At 56.6% G+C, this 19,233-nt stretch overlaps 1 long non-coding RNA gene across 3 annotated transcripts; it reads left to right on the top strand.

The window, feature by feature from the left end:
- Positions 1-594: 594 nt before the first annotated feature.
- Positions 595-6,292, top strand: LOC120585086 (uncharacterized). 3 transcript variants are annotated; one of them, XR_005648217.1, is made up of 4 exons: positions 595-938; positions 1,592-1,661; positions 2,093-3,518; positions 5,316-6,292. It is a non-coding gene; the product is annotated as an uncharacterized LOC120585086 (long non-coding RNA). The 3 variants fall into 3 exon arrangements; XR_005648216.1 differs by lacking the exon at positions 5,316-6,292 and having other exon boundaries at positions 2,093-3,195; positions 3,303-4,136; XR_005648215.1 differs by lacking the exon at positions 5,316-6,292 and having other exon boundaries at positions 2,093-4,136.
- The last annotated feature ends 12,941 nt before the right edge of the window (positions 6,293-19,233 follow it).

Below are 19,233 nucleotides of genomic sequence, written 5' to 3' on the forward strand. Positions count from 1 at the left end.
GGAAGGCCTCCCGGAGGAGCAGGCGTGTGAAGGACGGGCAGATCTAGATGGACGACACACTATTCTAGGCCGGAGGGCGTAACAAACACATCGAAACCCTGTAGCCCTTTGGGAATGGGGGAACTTCTCCCCGGCTCCTGCTATGGGTGTTGGCCGACGGCAGACTAAAGTCAGGTGACACCTTCAGCTGGGAAATGGGCATTTGCTTCCAATAAGCCGGCTTGTCTTGAGGACCCCTTCTGTGCGAACGTGGCGGCCGGATCCACCTCCCCCATCAGTCCCGGGGTTCAGACGTGGCAGAACAGGCTCCTGGGGTGCCGGGCAGACCTTGCCGCTGGAAAGCTGGACCCACAGCACGACAAGGGGCCCCTCGGGAGCCTGGCAAGAGGCCAGGCCTGACTGTGCCCGGGACTGGCCCGCTCAGCGCGGGCAGACCCTCTCCACTGCTTTCCCCCTTGTGTGACTAAGAACTTTATCATAATAAAAGCTATAAAAATGCCAGACTTTAACCTTCTTAACGTCACACCATTCTGGTCTTGGCAACCCTAACAAGTTGGGATTGGGATTTTACAACTCAGCCGCTATGACTGGAGCCCTCCAACAGCCCCAGGTCTGTCGGGCTCCGTGATGGATGACTAAGGCCTCCAGGGACCGGCGCCCACCCACGTCCCCACCCGCCCCTCGCCCACCGCCCACTGCGTCGCCGTGGCCACCCATCGTGGCCTCCTGTCTGGTTACGAAGGGAAACAGGCATTTCCACTCTCCGGGTCCCTGGGAAGACGACGCCCCTTGCGGGCCGAGGCGGTGTTTTCCTCTGGATTAATGAAGCACAGTGGAATTCAGCTGCTGTCGTAATGATTAAACGTCAGATCGATACTGCAGGAGAGGCCAGCAGGAAAGCGATCTGGGAGCCAGCAGAGGAGGAGGGGCGAGAAAAGGTGAGGGAGGCAAAAAGGGGACACACAGCCAGAGCAGGAAACACGGAAACGGGGGGGGGGTGGGGGGTGCAGGGCGGGGAGAAAGCGGGGGGCGGCGAGCTGGGCCGAGTCAGCCGCTAAGGAGAGATTCAGGAGCAGGTCTTAGCGTGAGGTCCTGTGTGTGTGATGTTATTCAGCGTCGTGTTATGGGGGGGGTCACAGACCCTTCAGGATGGAGGGAAAGTATGAGCTTTCTCCCCAGAAAAACGTGCACAAAGGAAAATTTTGCGTCTAGTGTCAGGAGTTCACGAAGCCCCTAGACCCTCATAAAATAATAAAAACAAAATAACCTTGTGTTCGGCTGACGGTGATCCCACAGCGGGGACTGCGCCACCTGTCAGCCAGCACCCCTTCACCGTGCGAGGCCTCCAGAAACAGGTGTGGACGGTACCAGTGCCGTCAGCCGCACGCACTCTCCCTGCTCAGCCTCCGCTGTGTCCTACAAGAGGGCAACCCTCTCTTCCTGCCCGATGCCCACATCTGATACCGCTTTCCAGGGGGCCATGCTCACTAGGTCCCCTGGCTCCCGTGCCCCCTCACTGCTCCAGGCTGTCCAGATGCCCCTGTGAGAATCGGTGTCTGCTTGGTATGTAACCATGCTCTGCTTTCTTCAGACCCACACACGGATGGACCGAGACATGGTGGCCAAACCGCCAACGGGAAAGGCATCTGCAACACAAATCAGTGAGTCCTCCAGCGCCAAGTTTTCGCCTCTCCTGATGATTATTTTTATCACGTTGTTTCATGATTTCACATTCTCTATAATTCTAGCCCTATGTAAAGGTCATTGCCTTTACTGAACTCCCCTGTCAGTTTCAACCGGCTCTGAATTTTCTTTCCCGTTTCTTGATCGCCGCCTGTCAACAATGTCACGGGCAGGGTGATCAGAGTTTACAGAACCCCTTGGGCTATCCCGTGAATCGTCGCACACTGTAGCTGATTCGCTAAAAGCAGAGGGGAAGATCAGGTTCTGTATGCACTATAAAGGCTACATTATCTCTGTGATTGGAAAACAGGACAAAACGCAACAAGAAACACTGGCTGGCACGCTCAGCAGACGGAAGAATTAGCTAATTTACAGATTTCTGATGGTTTTTTTTTTTAACATTCTACAGGTATACCTGAGCGATATGGAGGGTTCCGTTCCAGATCACTGCAATAAGCAAGTTCTGCAGTGAAGCGAGCCATGATCTTTTTGCTGGCGGAAGGTCTTGCCTTCAGTGTGTAAAAAAACATGCGACATCTGTGAGATGCATAAAGCGAAGCACAGTAAGGCGAGGGGCGCCTGTGTTTTCAGATAATTATAAATTCAATGAATTTGTAGTTGCAAAAAAAAAAAATACAAGGATTGCGACAGCCAAAAGGTGGAACCCGCCCAAACGTCCACTGATGGATGGACGTGCAAACGAAATGCAGCACACGCGGAGCAGAATATTGCTCACCCTTAAAAAGGGAGGGAATTCTGATACTTGCGACGACATGGCGGAGCCTCGAAAACGTCATGTGAAGTGAAATGAGCCAAATGCAAGAGAGGAAACGCTGTGCGACTCCACTCGCGCGAGGGGCCTGGAGCAGGCACGCTCACGGAGGCACCAAGTGAGGTGCCGGTTCCCAGGGACGGAGGCTCTGGGGACGTGGGCGGTGGCTGGATGGACAGGGAGAGAGGAAGACATCTGAATGCACTTAATGCCACTGACTATGTAAATTATGTAAAAATGGTTTACATTATTTAAATGTGTTATGTTTATTTTACCTCCCCCCAAAAAAGAACAAGGAAGTCCCATGTACCCTTACCCCGGCCTTCCCCAGGTGACACCCTGCAGAGCTACAGCTCAGAATCGAAACCAGGAAACTGACGCTGGTGCAATCCAGAGCTGCGTGTGTGCGCGCGTGTGTGCGTGCACGCGTGTCCACGTGCGTGTGTGTGCACGTGTGTTTCCGTGCAATTTTATCTCCTGCGTAGCACTGTGCGGCCACCGCCATGTCCACGATCCGTAACTGCGTCATTATCACCTCGGGGCTCCTCTGTGCTAACCCTTTATAGCCGCGCCCACTTCGCCCACCAACTCCTGGCAACCACTACTCTGCTCATCTGCACGATTTTGTCATTTCAGGAATGTTACATGAACGAAATCAAACCGTACGGAACGTCTGGCAACTGGCTTTGTTCATGCGGCGTAATTGCTGAGATCCATCCACGGTGCTGTGTGCAGCACTGGTCCGTTCCCTGTTATCACTGAATAGTATTCCATGATACGGATACACGTTTCTGATTATATATTTTTACAACTAAAATTAACTAATTATTCAATTCTTCGTCCACAGTAAGACCACTGGTAAGTGGACTCGGTTCCCACGTGCGTCCTGGGCCACCGCCCACACAGGGGTTTTGCCTGAGCCACAGATCGTCTGCTTAAAGGAAGAGGTCAGAGGTCCTGCAGGGCAAGGGGTCCGGCCTGCTGACCTTCGTCTGTGGGGACCCAAGCGGACAGGCGGGATGACACAGAGGTGGCACAGTCACGACTCCCCTCGTTCCCCACCGTAAGCACTGAGACTGCCGGGTGGCTTCATGACAACAGGCAGCTGGGGCTCCCCTGAGGGGGAAAGAAAACTCCAAGAACCATTGTTTAAAAACCCAGTGCTGTTTCCGGTTCTCAGAAGGGAGCTTTTCACATTCCCCATCCCACGGGAGCCTTCAGCTCGTTCGTGGACTGTTGACCCCCATCTAGCATAAACTCCCAGCCCCGAGTGACACTCGAGCAGAGAGGCCAAATCAAGGGGGCTTGCACAGGATCACCCCCTGTGGTGAGCAAGGTGTCGCTGCATCTATAAACCCTGCTACCTCGGCTCTCTGACAACAGGTGGGACCAGGTACATAAAGGAGAAGCCGTAAAAGGCTCTTTTTTCCTCCTGGCCTCCAGCTCCCGCTGCCCCTCCCCGTCCTGCCCTCACACCTGCTGCCTTCCTCCAGGACTCTGGGACAGAACTCCATGTTCTGGGTAGGGTGGGGCTCTCACGGAAAAGCAAGTGGCAGGGGAGGTGAAAGTGTGTGCTGGGTGGGGTGGCGCTTGAGGTGAGGCGGTCCGAGGAATCTTCAGGCACAGACAGGAAGGGGCAGGATCGAAGCTGCCCCCACTTTGCCACAAAAAAAAAAAAAAAGGAAAAAAAATAAAATAGAGCCAGGCAGAGGCGCCTTGCTTGGGGCTTTCTTCCTCATTTTCCCTTCCCTGCATCACCTTCGCATCCCAGCCTGACCCCTGGCCACGGCCACCTGGCGAGTCTGCATTTCTACATGATAGATGGAGGCAAAGAGCAGCCACATTCAATATCCTGAAACCGCCCCGAGGCCCCAGGTCCTGGGACCATCCGCTGTGGCTCAGCTTCCTCCTTGAGGACAAGGGAAACGTGGCCGGAGCTAGCACATTTGAAAAAGAATAAGTGCCCTTTAAACCCAAAGGACCCGTCCGCCCCCAAGATCCAAAGGCGGCTGCTTCGAAAGTGGGCAGGGCACCCCAGTTTTCATGGGAATCATTTCCTGGCTCGCTGAAGGGTCAGTGAGGAGCTGGCACCAGCATCTCTGCCTCGCTCTGCTTCCAGGTGTCCTGCCTGCAGCGTGCATTTAGTGTGCACTGCTATGGCCCCTGTGGAAGAGAGTCCTCTAGCCCTGGACACGAAGGGGTGGCCCTTCTTCGACATTGGTAAAAACTGTCACCACCCCTTCAAAGCTCTGGAGATTTGGAGATCCCTTGTCTTAACAACCAGAGTTGCCGTGCATTCTATCTAGGATTCGGTTTGCCTGGCAAACTCCAAGTCATGGACTCAGTATTTCTTCAATAAACTCCATATGCGTTTCCCATTATCTGGTGGCTAAAATTAGCCCACCCTCCTGGCCTTTGTTCTTTGAGGTGAAAAATTACACTCTAAGTCCTCAGAGTGTGCAGTGAGGCCCCGGGGTCCGTGCACAGGCTCCGGCAACTGCTAGCGCTGGCTGGGAGACAGGGGTCAGCAGTCCTTCGCCCGCGTGGTCAATTTTTATCTAGAACGGAGCTGTGCCTGCATTAATCTGTCACTAGCGGAATGTAAATATGAACCCGCTAAGCAGGATAGAGTTTGACGTGGAGAGTGATGGGTTATTCAGAAAATCTGAAACACACATCACATGAGAAACCTGCGTTTCCGAGCACGGGTAACTCCTTCCTGGCTGAGAACAGCCACATCCAGACCTGCTCCCCGGTCTGAGCGCGGGGGAAACGGCACGAGACGAATTTAGGGGAGTCGACAAGGACCAGCTGGTCCAGAACTTGGGGGCCATGGTGACTGGTTTGCCCTTTATCCCAGGGTCCAGAACAGGAAAGAATAATCGGCAAATTTCTTACATTGGTTTAAACGAAGCTTCCTGCTCTGATTCAGACCACAGCGCAAGTCAGTGATGGCTGAGCCTGACTCCCCTGAGCTGGGCACTTGGGGGAAGGGAACCATCCAGAGGATTCGGCAGTGACATAGCGGATAAGCCACATCGCAGTGGGACCTGAGTGACAGGAGAGAGGGATGCGCATGTCCCTGCTGGAGAGCTCAGCTGAGAGCTCCAGGGAGCCTGCAGCTCCTCCGGGCAGCTTTCCTCCTGCTCCTGCATTTTCACGTGCCCGCCTCACCCCTGCCCTGGCCTGCCCTCTCCACCACCCTGCCACCCTCCCCAGCAGGCGGCCCCACCCGCCCCTGGAATGGGGGGACCCTGGCCCTCAGGCAGGATGTGCTGGCAGGTGGGCTGTGGGAGGGGAAGAAGTGGGAGGGACGTGGCAGGTGGAAGGGGAGAAGGGAAGGGGGGAGCCTGTTCTGCGTCTTCCACTCACACCCTCTGGCCCTTCTGATAAAAAGCCAGGGAGCAAGTTTTAAAATGAAACACAAGCCCGTCGTGGGATTCGCTCGGCCCCCGAAAGCCCACCTGACTCCCACTTGCCCCTCTCCTTGAGGGCCACCGTCTGCAGCAGCCAACACAGAAGAGCCTACTGTGTGCCAGGCAGGCACTGCGCGAGGACGGGCGGGGGCCAGGAGTCGAGGTGGCAAACCATCGTATTTGCCTGGAACGGGGGTTTCCCAGGACATGAGACTTTCAGTGCTAAAACCAGGACGGTCTCAGGCTAACTGGGATAGCTGGTCACCCTTGTGGGAAGTGACCATCCCTCAGTGTCAACAGCCAAGATCGGTCGCCGCACAGGGTGGCTTGTGGGTGGTGGCGGGTAGGAACAGTGTCTCCTTAGAACTGAGAGCCCAGTTCTCGGCACTTCGCTCCCTGCTTGCAAGGACCCGGTGCCTGTACTCACGATGCCACCCTGCCAGGCCCAGGTCCCCCGACAGGCGGGCAGTGTCTGGTGGCTGTGTCAGTTGCTCTCATTATCTCAAGCTGGGGAGCCTGTTCACGGGCTCTGCAGGCCAAGGTCAGCTAAGGACAGACTGATAAGCTTGCTCCTCTGGGCCTTTCTCTTCGTGACACCGCCTCTGGCACAGAACAAAGGCTCCTGGTTTTGCTCAGCGTTGAATGCGAGGGTGCTGCCACCTGCTGGCTATTTTCAGGAGGCGCGCCTCAGCCTAGGACATGGGCAACTGGTGAGCCTGGGAGTGGAGGGCGGCTGAGCACACAGGCCACGGCAGGGCCCGGGGCCACCCAGATGCCCCGGGCCAGATCTCTAGGGAGAAGATCTACACCCGGAAGAGCACTGGAATTCCTAGGATTTCCTGCTAGCGTGGGCACTCTTAGCTACAATCCTGCTCTCTGGGCCCAGGTGCTGTGCTTTGCCAGAGTCGATTATTGAATATTCAGGAATTTTACGAGCTGCGATGGCAACCTGAAGTTGCTCATGGTGGGAGCATTTACACCATGAAAATTTGCAAAAATTAGAGCTCTGCCCATCCCCAGCCCCCCTCCAGGACACCGTCAGCACACCTCTGCAAAGCCCCTATCAAACTTCAAATACCGTCACCTGGGAGACGGAAGTATCGGCCTGTGAGGAGGGGTTTTCTCAAATAAACATCGAGTATGGCATTGTGCCATAGAGAAGAGCTCCATTCTGATAAGAGGGAGTTTGTGGGAGAAAGGTATTTTAAGTCTGGAAACACGGCTCATGCAATAACAGTTGAGGACCCTGACGTCACAAACACCTAAGGGACAGCTCTTCCATTTGCTCATTGTAATGACAATGAGCAAACGGCTTTACCTCTTTACCTCCCAGTTTCCCCATCTGCAAGTGGGGGGACCGGGAGCAGCTACATCGATGGTAGCCGTGAGGTGGTGCGTTTAAACGCTCAGAACATCGCCAGCCACGAAGTACGGGCCCGCACACGCTCCACAGTGCCAGTCGCCGGTGGGAACCGCAGCTTCGGCCGGCATGGCACACCAATCTCACCATCCGCCTCCTAACAGCGGGTCCACCTCTAGGCGCCCGTCACAGGCCCGGGACGTGAGGACGGGCTCCTCCATCCTCCCAGCAGCCAACCCCCAACATCCGCCTCGCTTTGGGCCTTCATTTGTACTTGTCCCCTGCAGTTAGTACACAGAGCAAAGTATCTCCTAGAACACAGAAATAAAGGGATGAGGGAGCACCCTGAATGTAGAAGCATTAAGGATGTAAACAGTGGATGGACCCCGCAGAAGTCACCCGACAGCCCGTCTCTAAGCAGTGATGTGTCCAGTCTGTCCGTTCTGAAGAAAAAAACCTCAGATCTGCTTGTCACCACAAGACCCGAATCCTCTTAAGTCATATTGCCTTCTAAGCAGCAGGAACACTCGATTTTCCAAAAATCAGACACTTCTGATTACAAATCAACTGCCAGATGTAACCATGGGACCATGCCCAGACTCAAGAAAGGTGGAAAGTGTCTATCCAGAGCGGACTAGCAGACAGGTGTCTAGGTGTTCCATCTTTAAGGAAGAACAGATATCGGGGCCTGACCCACAGGCTCCCCCACCACAGTCAGTCTCCCCAAGCCTTCTTACAGCTTGTCCTCTGGACACTTCAGGATGACACCCCCACCCCGGCCCCCAGGAACAGCTGCTAAGTGAGTCCAGGTTGGACAGGTGGCGGGATCTCCTCAGCAACATTCTCTCCAGGCTCTGTGTGACTACGACCCCCTCCGCCCTACGCCTGGCACAGAGCCGCCCCCTCCAGCCCCGCCCCTCCAGCATCTTTCCAAAATGTCCCTCTTTTCCAGGCCGGGTGCCCCCACTGGGGTCCAGACCTTCATGACCACCGATCCGGGTTATTGTAATCACCCCCTCATTGTCCTTTCTGCCTCCACCCGTGTTGTCCTTCAAGTCCCCCTGCTGATAGATTACTCTTCCTAAGGTACGCGTCCCACCATGGCACACCCCTGCTCAAGGATGTCGCTGGGTCCTCAGTCCCTGCCCCGAAGTCCAAATGCCTTAGAACCCTGAAGACTCTAGGAATAGGCCTGGGCCTGGGTTTCTAAGCTCATCTCGCTCACACTTTGAAGATGCAGCAGGAAAGGGCTGCTTGCCATTCCTACGATGTGACTGCTCCCCCTCTTCCTGCCTCAGCCATCGGAACCCCGCCCACATCCCAGGGCAAAGGCCTCCTCCTCCAGGAAGCCTGACCCCCGCAGCCAGACCTACTCTCACTTTCTCGTGGTGTCGGAGGCCTGCATGCTTCTGCCACACTCAGACTGTGAGCACCTGCACTCCCTGCTGGAGTGGAGGCCTCCTGGGGGCTGGCACCACGCACGCACGCACGCTCGCTCGCTCATCACTGTTCCCCTTACGGCATCTAGCAGGAGTGCCCACCGTGCCAGTGGCACAGTAACTGCTTGCAGATCTGCTTTCCAGGGCTGAGCTGGTGCTCCATGGAGGAGGGGCACGAGAACTGGATTCAAACGGCTCAGGGAGTGACCTGTGAGCCTGCTGGGGTCAGGACGCTGGAAGCAAACACGTGGGCTCCATCTGAACATACAAATGTAGGTGCAGAGCTTGTGCGAGAGAGGAGCCCCTTCTGGGCTTGCATTTGAGGGGCTGCGTGGGGTGATGGAGTGGGGCTGGTAAAGACTGCCATCACCACCACCCTCCCCCGCTTTATTTAAGGCCGGAGGTATGAGTACCCATGAAAATCAGTGCTTTGGAAGGGGGCTTTAAATTACCTAGACAAACCCCTCATTTCTCATGAGGGACCTCAGTCCCAGAGAAGGTGGCTTGCCCAAGGTCGCGTGGCCAGAGTGTACGGTGGCACTCATACTGTCCCAACTCCCAGTCCGCCGTTTCTCCACCGCGTGAGCGGCCCAAGTTACGGACATCGTCGTTTCCCAAGGTCCCATCAAGTGTTGGGAAACATGAGGTCATGGAAGTTACACCTGGACGTACGCTTTTATTTTTACGTTTGCCGCCGTGAACGTGTTTTCTGCTCACCCAGCGTGAGAAGGAAGGAACGCCGCCAATTTTCAGAGTTTAAATTCCTGTGTCTTCCCACCAGTTAGATTTTCCCTTTCTCTGTTCACTGTCATCTTTTCTTTTTCCTGGGGAAAGTACCAAAATGGCTATTCCAATTTCCTGTTGGGTCTAAGTGTCCCTGGATCACCCATTCTCCCCGCAGTGTGTAGCTGGCTAGATGTGGCTGTAGTAGATGAGACTGGACCTTGGCCTCCTGAAAGGCCCCTTGTTTGTGGATCACATGAGGGTCACGTGATCTCATCCACTATGCGACCCCGCGTTTTCGAATTGCACGGGTAAGGCCTTGGGCAAAATGCTGATGGATGGGAGGGGGCATTAAGTGCCAGGCTGCACTGTGTGTTCACTCCAACCCATTCTCGCTTCCCTGTGCTGGAGAAGGTTGTGACTACAGCCCAATTTACTAGTGACTCGATCCAGGAAAAGGACATGTGACCAGAACCTGGCTCTCGTGAGGCTGGTAGCCAGCGGTGCCAAGACAGAGACGGTATTGTCCAGGGAAGACTCAGGATGTCAAACATCCGGATATGAGCGCGCGTGGTCCCCTCAGCCTGTGTATTTACACCTCCAAGGGCACTCAGAGGGCGTCTGGAATATTTTCTCCCATCTCGAATTCAGCATCCTATTGGGCCGGGAAAAGGAGAGACCAGTGCTCCTGGGGGCCCGCTAAGTGCCTGGTGCTTGACCCATTGTCACGTTCCCCCCAGAACCCCGAGAGGAACATTGTCGCCACTCCCACTTTGCAGGTGAGGAACTTTGGGCACACAGAAGTTAGGGATTCGGCCAGGCCCAGCCAGCTACTGAATGGCAGATGTGACCTGGGTCCATGCTGACGCTGAACTGTGTTTCCACTGTCTGAGAGGCCCAGCTCCCCCCACGCCGGTGCCCGGCTTCCCTCTGAGACACGGACTGCGGCTGCGGACCGGACGCTTCCGGAAGCTTTCCCGGTCTCCCAAACACACCTTTGTCCTGACCTCGTTCTCTCCATCTGTTTACCCTTCAAGCCCCTGGCAAATTCCACTTTCCCCAGGAAGCTTTCCTGAGCAAGCAGCTCGCAGAGGGCGCGCTCTCGCCCCGGCTCTCATCCTCGCCCCTCGTGCTTCCCGCTAACCGGGCCCAGAGTACGGTTCAGCCCCACAGACCTGCACGTGCGCACGGACACCCCCAGTGGAACCCCTCGAGGGCACCGACGGCCCCCGCCCCCCGCCTCTGTCGAGCCCTGATGCTAACGAGCAACACCCAGGCGCTGCTGGTAAACACACACTGAACGGTTAATTTCTAAGAGACACTACGGGAGTCCGTGATCCTTTTGAGTTGAGAAGCACGGGGAACTCAAAGACAGGTGACCGCTATCTCCGACTCCCTGGCCAACACTCACCTGTGCCCACAGCCTATAATCCTCTCCCCACCTTTCTGGGGGTTTCAGAGGAGACTGCCGTTGCCCTGCCCTACAGCCAGGCCTGCAGCCACCGGCCGGTGCTGGGGGTGGGGTGGTGCACCCTGCCCGCTGTGTCCGGGGCCAGGCTGAGCCGTCCAGGCTTTTCAGCCACCTTACCTGATCCCTTAGTCTTTTCCCACATCTGATGCTCACTCCTGGCTCTGCCCCAGAGACTGCTTGACAATGGCCTAACCCCGCGGGCCAGCACCACCTGAACCTCCTCCAGAGACACGGCCTGCACAAACCCCAGGTCTCAGCCCTCCGTCCTGGGGTTCTGCCTGTTCTCTTCTCCCTTATAGCCCTTTCTCTACGAAGGGTCATTTTATCTCCAGCTCTTTGAGCAGACAGTGAACTCAGCGCACGGTCAGGCTGGGCCCCACCTTCCCCTGGCCCCGCCCCAGGTCGCTGGGTCACTGGGGGCCTCGTCAGCACCCGCCTCCAGGCAGCCTGCTTTCCTCTCCTGCTCGTGCCTGGGTGTCAGGAGCACGTTGCAGCCACATCCAGAGTCGCTCTCCCCCAGGCGCCAAGGCGCTCTGCCCATACCCCGATGCCAGCCTGTGCCTATGAGTCTGAGCGAGAGCCTGACCGTCCCCCCTCACGCCTGTGAGGGCCCCAAAGGTGCCACCGTGTCTTACCTTGATTCCTGATGCCTGGCTCCAGCACGGCACCTCGTAGGTGGTCGACATCAGCCGAAAGCAGAAACGCACGGCAAGTGAGTAAACGGTCTTGGTCCTGCCCTGTGAAAACACTGTGCGTCACGGCGAGCTCACATTTAGTCATGTGGAGAGGGCTCTGACGGGACTCGGGGGCACCGGCGAGTGCAGGCACTGCCTCTGGGGTGCTGAAGCCCAAATACCTCAGCCGCTCGACCACTTCCAAAACAGTGAAGTGACTTGTCACAGTGTGTCTAATCGGAGAGCCTAGACCAGGCTCTCGGGTTCTGACAGAGGTGCCACCTCGGTCAGGCCTTCAGAATAACATGCTTTGCTCCTAAGACACCTTGTAATTCAGACTTCCTTTTCTCCCAGCTGTTCCCAAGTGGCGAGATCTGGACAGGGCCACCGGTCCCAGCTCGGGCGACGTGTCCTCCCCAAGGGAGCGCCTATGCACGCCGGCGAGCGGGTGTCCGAGGCCCTGCTGGACCATGAGCACCACTGCACAGGCTTCCAGGACCCAGCTGTGTGGGCAGGACGGAGGCGACACGGGCAAGGCCCCCCCTCTCGCTGCCGGCCCCGGCCCTGGCCCCACCGCCGCCGCCCAGAGGCCGTCCGGCTGTCCTCGCCGGCCTTGTTCTTATTGAACCTATGACACTGTTTCTGGCAAAAAGCTGACGCCTCACGGAAAAGCAGCACGCGTTTATCTTTGTGCCCGTTATCTTCCAGTTTGAACATTTTTCTCTCCGTTAGCCGGGGCACTTACTGGAAAACTAGATCTCTGCCACGGAGTGGTTTCACATGTTCCTTCTGTCCCTAACCCACCTGGAGTCAGAATCCCGTCTCCGTGACAGAATCCTCGGTTCTGCTATAGAAATGGCGGTGCCGCCCCAGGCAGCGGGCCTGCTCTCGAGAGAGCCACACGCAGTGGGGCAGGGACGACGCTGCAGGGTCCTGCGTGGGACCTTTCAGGCTAGGGACCCGATTTCTCCAGGCCAAGGGGGTCCCTCTGCTCCTCTTCCTTCCCGGGCCTGTGTGTGTGACCTCACTTATCCACATCCCACCCAAACACAGAAACCTTCCCCTACCTTCTCCCCTCGGATCCCAGATCCAGCTGAGAGCTTGCCTCGCACCTGGTTAACCGCACCTGCCGATCCCCCTCTCCAGTCCAAACCCACCTGATCCTAGTGCGGCTGTACTTCGTTTATTTGAGTGGAATCACTTGCTTTGCTTCTCATCACGCTCGGGTCAGTTGGCTGTGTCCTCCCACAGAGCCCAGGCCAGGCCCTCTGACCACAGGCCCTTGATAAATGCTAGGGAGACGACGGACTCAGGTCCCAGTCTGTCCCATTAAACCTACTCAGTCTTACTTTCTGGGGGCCCATAAGCCTGGAGCAAGAGGCAAAGTGGACAGCTCTGCCTGCCATTTGGAACATGTGACAACCTAGTGAAAAGAAAAACCTCTAAAGCTTCAGGAACCTAAAATACCTTCAGGTGATAGGAATGAAAAAGCAGTGCCTGGCTATTTAGAAGTGTTTGACTTTTGTGGGCATTTATTTTTATGTTCCAAGTTTTTCTCTAGTCTTATTTTCTGGTGCCTGGGACAAACCCAGGGACCCACTGGCCTCCAGGGCCTGTGACTCTCTGACTTAACCTGACCAGAGACCTTCTTCTGCACTGCCATGTGGGCGACGGCAGCTCCTTGTGGCTTGGAAAACCCAGAGCTCTTCTGAAGTGCTGCTTAGGTTCAGCTTACAAACACGCGGTCTGAACTCGGGGCCCTGCCCATCGTCAAAGGGGCACGCACCACCCCCACATCCGGAGCCGGGGAGGGCGTCCCCCGCCCATGCCGGGTGGATGCAGGCATACAGGGCTGCACGGGGTCACACAGAGGTGGCAGCTTGGGTTTGGGTGGCCCAGCCTCCTCCTCCTAGAGCCTGTCCTCCAGCCCCCTGAGGCGGGGGTAAACTGACAGAGGCATCTATCCCATTCCAGGCGAGAATCGACCTTGGAGATGAGCCCCACATCCCAGAGATGTCTGAAGAAATTCCATTAGCGTGCAGGCCGGAGCGGCTGAGAGGAGACCACGGGCCGAGCCACTCGGCCCAGGGCTGTGTCCACTCGCGAGAGGCAGCTCTGGTGTGAGGGTGGAGGTAGTGTGGGGTATCCCTCAGGGCTACCTCAGTGAAAGCGGCCCCCGAGGCCTGGGGAGGTGCTGGCAGGGTATCCTCACTAGGCAAAAGCCCCCCACTCCCCCCCAACACCAAACACAGGGGCTCCAGGGCCATGGGAGAGCTGGCCTAGGTCCGCGGTGGCTGGGAGACTGGCCCTTCCTGGGAAGGACTCGAAGACGCCGCCACCCCCCACTGCCCCAGCCTTGCCGCCCTAGTGCCCTGTTGGGAAGAAAACCTTGATTTTCCGCTTTTCTCCCTGCCCAGGGTAGGTGTGGGGAAGCCAGGAGACGCCCCCTCCTGGAGGTTCGCCCCTTCTGCTTCCAACTGGACTCTGTGGCTGCAGCGGTGGGGCAAGCTCTGTTCCCCAGGAAGGGAGGTTTGGGATACTGAACCCGAAGATTCTTCTTAGCTCTGCCCCAGTGGCAGGACAAAAGATCACCCTCAGCCCTCACGGCTCACATCCACCCACCAATTACCCAAGGAAAGGGTCAGGGCCCCCTCAAGACGGACTCGCTGCTCGGAGCAGAGGTCAGAACTCCAGCCGGCTGCGTGGCCGGCCCCGAGGCGGGTACTTCTGAAGTGGCCATTTTGGAGACAGAGCCACAGGCTGGCCCACAGCCCAACAGTTCGCACCCCTCACCAGCCACAATGGGGAACCCAAGGCCGGCTGGCAGGCAGCTTCCAAACGTCCCTTCAGCATCTGTGCGAAACTGCTCTGTCTTTTCTAAAGAAACATTTTCAATAAGTTCTCCCCAGGAGACAAGGAAAACAGAGCTCAAATACCAGAGGCACAGAAATAGCCCGAGGTCTGAGTGGCCGGGAGCTGTGGCCTCCCGCTGGCTCTGAAAATAATAGAGGAGCCATCGCAGGCTGCTTTGCAAAACGTGTCCCTTAGGCTCCCGCCAGCCAGATCCAGGCGCCTGACAGGCCCCAGGTGCAGATGGCTCCGTCACGGCACATTGAGAAGGAAGAAGGGGCAGGCTTTAGAGTGGGAAGGGGAAGCTGCAGCGGGGCAGGGGAGGCCGGGGCCGAGCTCCCGGGTCCGGTCTGGCTGCGCCGCAGTAGAGACCGAAGGGCTGATGCGAAACTGGCCGATGCTGCCTGAACCACCAGGAAGGTCAGCGGGGCTCCGTGCCAGGTGAGCGGCCGCTGGAGGGCAAAGCTCCCACCTCCCAGGAATGCCGTCCTTCGCGGAGGAATCTTTCCCGCGGATGGCTTTTGGTCTGGTCTTGTTGATATTTTCCCTTCCCGGTAACTGAGAGTTTCCGGCCTTTCACGATCGGATCATTCTCCCCTCCCCTGACTCCGCTCTGTTTCGACGCGTCTGCTCTTCTTCATGTTCTGGAATGAAGTTTAGGGTTCCCCCTGTTCGGTGTGCCCTACCTCATCCTCGTCCCCACGCTCCCCCCCTCCCCTACGGCTTGGGGTCTCCCTCAGTGACATTTGCTCTAGAGAGGACTTTCGTCACTGTTGGTTGTATTCTGGGGATGCTTCGGGCCACTAGGTGGTTTCCCAGATCAATATAGCTCAGCCCGGTGGAGATGTGCTCAAGACAATAAGGGGTTCGCCCATGCAAAGCCTGGGTGGCTGAGTGGGCTGGGAGAGGGGGTTCCCCAACCCAGCAGCTCACCAGTTCACCCCAGAAGCTTTTTAGCATATAGATTCTCAGGTCTCACGAGGACCAACTGAATTAGAATCTCTGAAGGAGCCGTCTGGGGGGTCTACATCATCCAAAGTTCCCCAGTGACCTCCTGACCAGGCCGGTGTGGGGACCAGTGGCCCAGGCCACGAGGGAGAAAGGCAAGGTGGTGGTTGTGACTTCCTAACTCCCATCCCAGCCGGCGAGGGTCTCGGGGCAAATACTTTGTTTTACTCATCTTTACAATCCGTCCACAGGGCTGGCCACGTGCTCCATGTGGGAGTTGAATTTATTTTCTAAATCTTCCCCCTTCTTGGTCCCCAAACCCCGTCCAGTTTCCAGGCTGACATTTTCAGAGGCCTGGATGACGCAGACAGTGCTGCTCCTGAGCGGGAGAGCAGGGGCGCTCACAGCTGGAGAGGCCCTTACAGACCCCAGGGGCACTCACAGCTGGAGAGGCCCTTACCCCAGCTCACAGCCCCAGCCCCCAGTCCAGAGATTTTCACGTTAAGTGCCCTGGGGTTCCACAACAGAACCCCCGAGACCACCGAGAAGGAGCAGAAGCCCATGGGGGGGGGCTCCGGGTCCCCTCCCCCCACATCCCTCCGACTAGGGAGCTCCCTCCACTTTTCCAGCTTGATGTTACCACTGCAGGGAGGCAGAACGTTTCATTCCCAAAGAGGCTGCCCTGGCACACTGGTCATTCCTAATTAAAGGCACTTAAGAAACAATCAAAATAAGAAAGACATGCGGACCCTCCCTTGTCGTCCTGAAAGCAGGAGATGACTCTCCCGTGAGAGAGGTGGCCTCCCTGGACCAGGAGGAAGGCAGGCGTCCTTACCCCTAGAGACGGGAACTTCAGGGCAGAGAAGGCTGTATAAACAAACCCGTCACCTCACCAGTACTCGCTACCCCCAGCTCAAACCCTTTGTCTTGTCAACTCTTCTCAAATTTACTGTTTCTTTGTCCAAAAGGTACAGAAGCTGCCAGCTCCGGTCACTTCGTCCAGTCTTCATTCTCTTGTGAAGGCTCCCATGTACCTCATGCATGTAAAAATTTAATAAAATTTGTGTGTGTGTATGGGGGGAGGGAATTCCCTATTGATCTGTTTTTGTTGGTTTAATCTTCAGACCCAGCCAAGATCCCTAAGAGGTCAAGGAAAACTTTCCCTGCCCTACACGACGACGACTACGATAACCTAACTGGTTTTCCAGCCTCCAACCTGCCAGCCCCCAGCCCCACCCCTGTCTATTTCCATCCAGTGTCCAGAATGACGATTTCAAAACATAAGGCCGGTCAGGTCACTCTTCTGTTCAAGAGCTCACCCTGACTCTCTGCCTCCCTCTTCAGCAGTCTGAGGTCCTCCCCAAGGCCTGCAGGTTCCTACATGTCCTCGCCCGCTGCCCCCGGCTCATCTCCTTCCACATTCCTCCTCCCACCCCCACCCCTCCCCACACCCCAATCATCTGCTCCAGCCACGGTGGCCGCCTTCACATCCCCGAAAACACCAGGCGGGCTCCCAGCACGCGTGCAAACACGGACCCTTCCACGGGCGAGGCCTCAGGCCCCCTCCACAGAAGGCCACGATCTCACTGGCGCCACCTGCCTGCTTCAAGCAGCTTCCTCTCTCTTTGGGGACTGTTTCTCTGGGCATGGTACCTGCTGCCTCTGCTCATTTGTGACTCTAGAACAAAGCAGCAGCATCTGAGCTTGGGGGCAGCTCCCCGGCCTGCACAGCCCCTTGGCTGGTCGCTGTGTCAGAAGCCCGTGAGTCCCCGAGTGGGAGAAGTCCTGGGCTTTCCCATGACTTAGCACTCACAGTGATTAAAGCAACAGTTCAGGAAATGAAACCCTTTTTTACTTGGTTGGTCGTTCGTGTTCTGGTAAAATCTTTTCTGATCCTCTTTCATAAGGCCCAACTAAAACAGACATCTGAAAGAGAGCTGGGGGGCCCCACTTCCCCTTCCTCCTCCAGCCCCAGAGCTCCCAGCGAGAGTGACTCGGGTCTTAGGACCTGAAGCCAGATGGGCCCCAGGGGTCATCGGCCTCTCCTGGCCCCGCTGCAGCTTCCCCTTCCCACTCTAAAGCCTGCCCCTTCTTCCTTCTCAATGTGCCGAGACGGAGCCATCTGCACCTGGGGCCTGTCAGGCGCCTGGATCTGGCTGGCGGGAGCCTAAGGGACACGTTTTGCAAAGCAGCCTGCGATGGCTCCTCTATTATTTCAGAGCGAGCGGGAGGCCACAGCTCCCGGCTCCTGATGTATCAGTCAGGTCCCACCACACTCAGGGACGGAGCTGCAGTCCCCGGGCTAAGACCCTGAGACGCCAGAAGCAGGGGTCAGCCAGCTCCTGTAAGGGCCAGACGGCGAAAACCTCAGTCCTCATGAGCCACACACGGCCCGGTCTCTGTCACCTACTCTTTGTTTCTTACAACCCTTTTGAAATGTCAAAACCATGCTTGGCTCATAGGCCTTGCAAAACAGGCCATATCGGTGGGCAACGTGCAGCCCACGGGCCAATCCAGCCCGCACCCACATCTGTGACGTGCAGTTCCGCTGGAACCCAGCCGTGCCAATTTATGTGCCGTCCACGGTGGCTTCCGCGTCTCACCAGCAGGACTGGGCACTTGCAACAGAAACGAAAAGGCCAGCAGAGACTGCAGCATTGACTGCCTGGCCCTGCACAGGAAACATGGGCCAAGCCCCGCTCTGAAGTACCGCGACGAATGACTCACCGGCATTCCTGTGGAACACACACGCTCCTACCTAATACTTGAAACAACAATCTTTGAGATTAGTATCTGTCCCATTTTGCAGGTGAAGAAACTGAGATCAGAGAGGTTAAGGCTTGCCTAAGGTCACACAGCTAATAAGTGGCAGAAGCAGAACCCCAAGCCGGATCTTGGACCCCTAAGCTAGGGATGTTTGACCAGATAAAGGGCATCCCTGAAACCTGAAATAGTCTCGGTCGGCCCATCAGAGAAAGACGCAGCAGGTCCCTTGGTGCCAGAGCCTGAGAGAGACACTGGGCGTGGAGAGCAAGCAGGCTCTCACAGTCCTAGTGTGTAGAGATTATCTCCAAGGACTTTCTGTCCCCAGAAAAGACTACGGACTGGCTGGCTGGCAGGAGAGCTGTCCCTTAACGTCCAGGTTTGCCTTCTGTCAACACTGAAGGGAAGTGGCATCACTGTGAAGAGTGCCTGAGCTGCTGCCACCCTTCCTCGGGCTGGACTGGCCTTGCATCCCGCGGGGTCCCAGACCTGCCACCTCCTGCAGAACTGGGGAGCAATGCCATAATTTGTATAAGAGTGACCCCAAGTGGACATTGGTAGTATTGCCGCCCCTCAGAGCCGCTCTAGAACCACCCTCAGGCTCCCAGGAGCTCAATTCCAGAGCTGGGAGTACACGGGCTGGTGGTGTCTTTGAGCAACGGTCCCAGTACAGGGAGCCAAACAAGTGCCGTCCTCCTCAGAATCCTTGCTGATGGAGGCTGGGCGATGCTGCCATTTCAAAAAATGTGTTAGGGGTGCCTCCTCTGGGCCCGCCCTCACAGCCTTTCTCATGCTTCTGGAGCCTCATCCGTGGGGCAGGTCTGACTCCTGAGACCAGCCGGCCTTCGCGAAGATCGGGGTTAGCTCCCTTCAGTCCGGCTGTGCTCCAGGACCTGTTCTGTGTGTCCATAATGTTGTTAGTTTGGGTCGTTACTGTTCGTGGTTTTTTAATCTGACTCGAATACCAACGTTACAAATTAGGATTGCCAGCCCTTCTGGAAAAGTCAGGCAACACTTGTTCTGAGTTCTAACCCAGTGCCCAGTGGCTGAAGTTGAGGAGCTGCTGCCCGCTTTGGCCAGGCCAGGATTTTCCAGTTTGCCACAGTCCCCACCACTCCCTCTTGTCTCCTATTG

Source organism: Pteropus medius, unplaced genomic scaffold (genome assembly GCF_902729225.1).
Source record: "Pteropus medius unplaced genomic scaffold, Ma_sr-lr_union100, whole genome shotgun sequence".
Lineage (NCBI taxonomy): Eukaryota > Metazoa > Chordata > Mammalia > Chiroptera > Pteropodidae > Pteropus > Pteropus medius.